Raw genomic sequence first — 7595 nt, 5'->3', positions numbered from 1 at the left:
TTCCCAATCAGAGATAACGATAGACAGCTGTCCCTGATTGAGAACCATTCCCGGCCAAAACAAAGAAATACAAAAACATAGAAAATAGAACATAGAATGCCCACCCCACATCACACCCTGACCAAACCAATTAGAGAAATAAAACAGCTCTCTAAGGTCAGGGCGTGACAATGTCACAATTTGCTATACAGAAACCCTGCCTAAAAACCCAAACAGCAAGCACTGCAGATGTAGAAGCATGCAGTTACTGTAAGTGAGCATCTCAGCTGTGCTGTATGACCCTGAGAATAGTTTGTTTTCAAAATTCCTAACAACCATTCTGATTGCTCATGTCCACAAAAGGGGAAAACTAAGTTAGAATAGGAAATGTTTTATGAACAATGTTGCATTATAATACCTCTATACTGAGAGAAAAAGGAGAACCAGTTATCTAGCAATATATTACAATATTTATTGGTGAGGCAAAGATGGCGATAGTGAGCCACCTGAGACAAGCCTTGACGAAGACAATGTGAGCAAAACACTTGTAAGACTACAGGAAATATGAGTTAGGCTGATCTGTCAGAATACATGTATGTATCATTCACCTCTAAAATAAACCCTTTCCTGGAGTCAGTTTGTTCCCAGGGACACTACCAAACATCTATGAAACTTACCATACTTTATGTGATCCAAGACCTGTATGGTGGGGAAAACTATGAAGGGGAAAAGAGATCACTGTTACAGCGTAATAAACACACAAATCACATTATATAAACACTGGACATAAAGGTGACATATGTCAACAGTCAAGTTGTGTTGAAGAAGTATATACATTTTGCGAATTTATCCACAGATTTTATCCAGAGTTGGATTAGATAGAAGAGGGATATACTGTAGCATGGAACGTAAAGTTGCATAGGCGAGGATTGAATCTCTGCCTTCAGGGTTAAGTGTAGACCAGGGGTGGCATGATCTTCATCAGTTTTTAAAACTGCTGGGACTGGGTGTGTATATTTACTGCAGTCACGTCTTACCTCGTTTTGATGAATCACCCTGCTGTCTTCCCATTTATGCTTTTTGTCCTGGTTGGAACCCAAGGCAGCGTCAAGGCATTGCGGTCCTGTGACAATGATATGAAGAGGGAGAGGGGGGTGTATGTGGGCCTTTTAATGGTAAAGATATCACTAACATTATTCTAAGACCTTTCTTGTGGAGATGTTAGGAGTTGTTATTAGGCTTTTCGTGGCTGCTGTTTTGGTACATCATTATGTTCAAAATCGCCACTTGACCTGGATATCATGCACATAAGAAAAGATACGCAATTTATGGAGGCTTCATCATACCACTGACCCAGAAAAACCAAGGCATTTCTAGGTTCGGTGCTGCAATACTTCAATCCTCAGGGAGGTAGTAGCAACGCTAACTAAGCCATCCGCTTCATTTGGCAACAGTCTATCAGAGAGTGATGTGTGTGTGTGTGTGTGTGTGTGTGTGTGTGTGTGTGTGTGTGTGTGTGTGTGTGTTTGTGTGTGTGTGTGAGCATGCGCTTAGTCATGTGTTGCCTTAAGCAGCAGCAGCAGATTAGAAGCAGAGTGTGCTTCATTAGTTATTCATTAGTTATTTTGAGAAAGGACAGAGCAAGAGGGGCAAAAGAGAGAGAGGAGGAGGAATAGAGGAGGAAGAGAGAAGAGGAGGGAGAAGTGAGAGGTGGAGGAAGAGAGAGAAGAGGAGGTAGAAGAGAGAAGAGGAGGAAGAGAGAGGATGAGGAAGAGAGAGGAGGAGGAAGAGAGAGGAGGAGGAAGAGAGAAGAGGAGGAGGAGAGGAGAGGAGAGGAGGAGGGGAAAGAGAGAGCGAATTCAGCCAGAAGAGGTCTAGTTGTTGACAAGACACTCAACACGAGGACAGCAACTGTAGGCCCTACTAGGCTGATAGCACGCCAAACAACTACATTACGGTAACATATTGGACTTTGATCCAACCAGGGCATCTGTCATGATTGACGTGAAAGCTTTGAATCTGTGACACCTGTGTAAATCTGCAAAATTTGCCAAGTGACATAAACCCTAGTGCCATTTTTACATTTTAAGAACCAACGTCACTCTTATTGCTGCCATTAGTACAATAGTGTTATGTCATTTGTCATAAACTAACATCAAATCAAATTTTAGTGGTCGTGTATACAGATTTGCAGATGTTATTGCAGGTGGAGCGAAATTCTTGTGTTTCTAGCTCAAACAGAGCAGTGATACCCAGCAATTAAATGTAATCAACTATGCACACATAATAATTAAGAAATATAATAATTAATAATAAAAAAATATACACTGTATATATATATATATATATATATATATATATATATATATATATTCGGGTCTCTTACATTGCTCGTTCTGATATTTCTTAATTATTATGTGTGCATAGTTGATTAAATTTAATTGCTAGGTATCACTGCTCTGTTGAAGCTAGAAACACAAGAATTTCGCTTTACCTGTGATAAAATCAGAAAATCTGTATACGCGACCAATAAAATGTGATTTGATTTGATGTTAGTTTATGACAAATGACATAACACTATTGCACTAAAGGCAGCAATAAGGGTGACTTTGGTTCTTAAAATGTAAAAATAGAACTATGGTTTATGTCACTTGGCAAATTTAGCCGATACACAGGTGTCACAGATTCAAAGCATTCACATCAATCATGACAGATGCCCTGGATGGATCAAAGTCCAATATGTTAACGTAATGTAGTTGTTTGGCGTGCTATCAGCCTAGTAGGGCCTACAGTTGCTGTCCTCGTGTCCTGTCAACAACTAGAGCTCTTCTGGATCAATTCACTCTCTCTTTCCCCTCCTCTCCTCTCCTCCTCCTCCTCCTTCTCTTTCTTCCTCTTCTTCCTCCTCTCTTCCACCTCCTCTTTAAAAATAAAAAACGGAAATATTCAGACCCTTTACCCAGTACTTTATTGAAGTACCTTTGGCAGCGATTCTTGGGAAGAGACGCTACAAGCTTGGCATACCTGTATTTGGGGAGTTTCTCCCATTCTTTTCTGCAGATCATCTCAAGCTCTGTCAGATTGGATGGGGAGCGTCACTGCACAGCTATTTTCAGGTCTTTCCAGAGCTCCGGCGGGGCCCCTTCAGAGTCTTGTCCCAAAGCCATTCTTGGGTTGTCTTGGGTGTGTGCTTAGGATCGTTGTCCTGTTGGAAGGTTAACCTTTGCCCCAGTCTGAGGTTCTGAGTGTTCTGGAGCAGGTTGTCATCAAGGATCTCTCTGTACTTTGCTCCGTTCATCTTTCCCTCTATCCCGACTAGTCTCCCAGTTCCTGCCGCTAAAAAACATCCCACAGCATGATGCTGCCACCACCATGCTTCACCGTAGGGATGATATCAGGTTTCCTCCAGACGTGACGCTTGGCATTCAGGTCAAAGAGTTCAATCTTGGTTTCATCAGACCAGAGAATCTTCTTTCTCATGGTCTGAGAGTCTTTAGGTGCCTTTTGGCAAACTCCAAGCGGGCTGTTATGTGCCTTTTACTGAGGAGTGGCTTCCGTCTGGCCACTCTACCATAAAGGCCTGATTGGAGAGGAGTGGAATGGTGGAGTGCTGCAGAGATGGTTGTCATTCTGTAAAGTTCTCCCATCTCCTCAGAGGAACTATGGAGCTCTGTCAGAGTGACCATCGGGTTCTTGGTCACCCGCCCTTCTTCCCTGATTGCTCAGTTTGGCTGGGCGGACAGCTCTAGGAAGAGTCTTGGTGGTTCCAAACTTCTTCCATTTAAGAATGATGGAGGCCACTGTGTTGTTGGGGACCTTCAATGCTGCAGAAATTAGTTGGTTCCTCGACACAATCCTGTCTCGGAACTCTATGGACAATTCGTTCGACCTCATGGCTTGGTTTTTGCTCTGACATGCACTGTCAACTGTGGGACCTTATATAGACAGGTGTGTGCCTTTCCAAATCATGTCCAATCAATTGACTTTACCACAGGTGGACTCCAATCAAGTTGTAGAAACATCTCAAGGATGATCAGTGGAAATAAGATGCACCTGAGCTCAATTTCAAGTCTCATAGCAAAGGGTCTGAATACTTATGTAAATAAGGTATTACTGTTTTTTAGTTTTGATACATTTGCAAACATTTCTAAAAAGCTGTTTTCGCTTTGGCATTATGGGATATTGTGTGTATATTTTTATATACATTTTAGAATAAGGCTGTAATGTAACAAAATGTGGAAAAAGTCAAGGGGAGTGTAAAGATAGTATACGAATATAAAAGGTGTACAGCAGTAGTTATATGGGATAAGACATGAATAGAACACAGTATATACCGTACGTTTTAAAGTGGGTGAAATTGCATGTAAACATTATTAGTGACCATCTATTTCAAATAATCATCTCATCATCAAGCTTTGTGCACCCCTGGGAGGCCCCAGGACCGAGTTGAGGAAACCCTGTCCTACAGGATATGCAGGCCATGTTACTCATTCTTGTGTCAGAGACGTTATGAGCAAGTGTCTGCTTGTCCTACCACTCGCCTTCGAAAGCTGTGGGCCTCCGAATCAGTGCGATGCAACTAATTTTTCTGGGGAAAATATGTTTCACAACATGCACAGCCCCAGGGCATACAAGGCATTACACAAATCACCAGAGCACAACTATTGGGAATATCTCTGAACAAGAGTTCCTTTATGAGAATGTATCTATCCTTTAACTGTTGCTTGGCTAAAAGTCAGAGAGAGGTTAACATGTCAGTCTATCAATGCATAGCCTACTACAGAATGTACTGTGCTACACAGCTTTTTACAGTATGGACTGTATATATGTTGGTAGGTTTGAAGGACACTGGGGTTATTGTATGGTAATTTTGACCTAATCGTTTTTTTATGTTAGGTTTTATAAGGAAGGTCAACACACAAGATTACAGTTCAAAGAGATTTCTTGTAGATATTCTTGATGTAGAATGTCAAATTGATGTGTATAAATACATTTTTTATTGCCTTGATTTCACTTTTAAAATAAACAAATGAAATCAGTCAGGTGAGCTCTGACAAAACATGTTTGCCAAGTTATCCTCAGTCTGAACTGTTGACACAAGATACTTTATGATAACCATCCTTCCTTGCATAGTTCTCAACCAATGATCTGCTCCCAAGTGGCGCAGCGGTCTAAGGCACTGCATCTCAGTGCAAGAGGCGACACTACAGTCCCTGGTTTGAATTCAGGCTGAATCACATCCGGCTGTGTTTGGGAGTCCCATAGGGAGATTGGCCCAGCGTCATCCGGGATTGCCTGGGGTAGGCCGTCGTTCTAAATAAGAATTTGTTCTTAACTGACTTGCCTAGTTAAATAAAGGTTAAACATATATTTTATTAAAGATGTCTGAACATAGTCTATACAGTAATCGTTATATGCATAATTCAAAACAGTCACATAGAATAATCTAAACAACCTATGCGATCATACAATAATACAACAATACAAGTTGATAAATAAAATATGTTTGGTGTATATCATCAAGATAAAAAAGTGTGATATGGAAGTTACATAAATTAACTTTGTAGGTCCTAAATTATATCTGTATCGAAAGTGCATGACCATGCTTCACGTGACTGTAAAACTATTAGGTCTACTCTGAAGGAAAAAAAGCAGAATGGGTTTTATGATAGTGGTTCAAAAATATATACTTTTTGACCTAATTTTATGAAACTGAGTAGGCTATAGATACGCTACATTGGAAAATATTATCGCAGCCTATACCTCTATTCATCAGTAATATGCAGTGGGTTGAGTTTCTGTGCTATTTGACGTTTGACCCAATTTTCGAAAAACATGCAGTCCATGTGACGTTGATTCGCGCCCTCGACTATTGAATTGACTGCACGAGCGACCTTCCTCCTACAGTTTCTCCTCTCGGTAAAAGAATAAGTGTGGTCAGATTCGTTTGAGTGGCCTTCGTGGCATGCGACAGTAAAAGAGGCGCGGGACAGAGAGAGCGACGGAGAGAAAGAGAGAGCGACAGAGAGAGAGAAAGAGAGAGAGAGAACTTTAGAGCTGTAGAAGGGGGAGTTGCACAACACGGATTAATGTAACTCTGTTTACACCTTCCTTATTCCAAAACGTCAGCGTGAAGAGAAAAACTCAGCAAAATCAGGTAAAATACTCAAACGTGTTGAATTCATTACTTTTTTAGAACCATTGTCATTGTAGCCAACATAGTTGCAAACTTGAAGACAGCCCAGCACTTGACTTAGTGACAAAAGTTACAAAGTAGCGCGGGACTCGGCTGTCATTTCTGTTGCATATTTTGTTTCGTTCACGGAGTGTTTACCAGTGTCTCCCTGTGTCTCATGCGTTCTGGGGAATTGTCAAAAAAAGTTCTAAATCTAGATTTTGCGCGGAATCATTCGTCAAAGAATACTGTAGCTACAGGGTATGGCAGTTTGGCTGCGGTACGGACTGGCAGCATTAGCCAAAAACAAGGTTGGTCAAATTCGACAACCATACTGTAGTTGCATATGTTGCGACAGTTTACCACACCAACGCTACTTGAGTAAGTACGGGAAACGTTGTTTTTTTTATTATCAACTCACGCTCAAATTGTCTTTTTATAGCTGCTATAAATTTAGAATATTCTGACAATGTAAATTATATTTAGTCTAATTTAAAACATTTAATTGATATGGAAGGCTTTCACAAGAATACAGTGCCTTCAGATAGTATCCATACCCCTTGACTTATTACACATTTTGTTGTGTTACATTAGGAATACAAAATGTATTAAATATATTTTTCCTCTCACCCATATACATACAATGCCCAAAATTGACAAAGTGAAAACAAGGTTTTAGACACTTTTGCAAATTTATTGAGAATGACATACAGAAATATCAAATTTACATAAGTATTCACATCCCCGAGTCAATACTTTGTAGAAGCACATTGCCAGCGATTGCAGCTGTGAGTCTTTCTTGGTAAGTTTTCAAGAGCTTTCAACACCTGAATTGTGCAACATTTATCCATAATTATTTTGAAAATTATTCAAGCTCTGTCAAATTAGTTGTTGATCATTGCTAGACATTTTCAGGTCTTGTCATAGATTTTCAAGTAGATTTAAGTCAAAACTGTAACTCGGCCATTCAGGAATATTCACTGTCTTCTTGGTAAGGAACTGCAGTGTAGATTTGGCTTTGTGTTTTATGTTATTGTCCTGCTAAAAGGTGAATTGGTGGCAAGTAGACTGAACCAGGTTTTCCTCTGGGATTGTGCCTGTGCATTGCTCCCTTCTGTTTATTTCTTATCCTGAAAAACATTCCAGTCCTTAACAATTACATGCATACCCATAACATGATGCAGCCACCACAATGCTTGAAAATATGGAGAGTGGTACTCAGTAATGTGTTGCATTGGATTTGCCCCAAACATAACACATATTCAGGAAAAATAGTTAATTGATTTGCCACATTTTATGCAGTATTGCTTTAGTGTTTTGTTTTCGTTCTGTCACTTAGGTTTGCAATGTTTTGATCCATCCTCAGTTTTCTCCTATCACAGCCTCTGTAACTGTTTTAAAGTAATCATTGGCCTCTTGGTGAACTCCCTGAGTGGTTTCC

General features: G+C 40.2%; 1 protein-coding gene across 1 annotated transcript in view; it reads left to right on the top strand.

Annotated features, from left to right (window-relative positions):
- The first annotated feature begins 5807 nt into the window (after positions 1-5807).
- nek6 (NIMA-related kinase 6) overlaps positions 5808-7595 on the top strand; it is an 86541-nt gene continuing 84753 nt past the window's right edge. The window contains exon 1 of the mRNA XM_036976811.1: positions 5808-6136. The gene's annotated coding sequence lies outside the window, so the exon portion shown is untranslated. The remainder of the gene's footprint in view (positions 6137-7595) is intronic.

Source organism: Oncorhynchus mykiss, chromosome 5 (assembly GCF_013265735.2).
Source record: "Oncorhynchus mykiss isolate Arlee chromosome 5, USDA_OmykA_1.1, whole genome shotgun sequence".
Classification (NCBI taxonomy): Eukaryota; Metazoa; Chordata; class Actinopteri; order Salmoniformes; family Salmonidae; genus Oncorhynchus; species Oncorhynchus mykiss.
The sequence above is the reverse complement of the archived record's forward strand: the minus strand, read 5'-3'. Positions and strand labels throughout refer to the sequence as shown.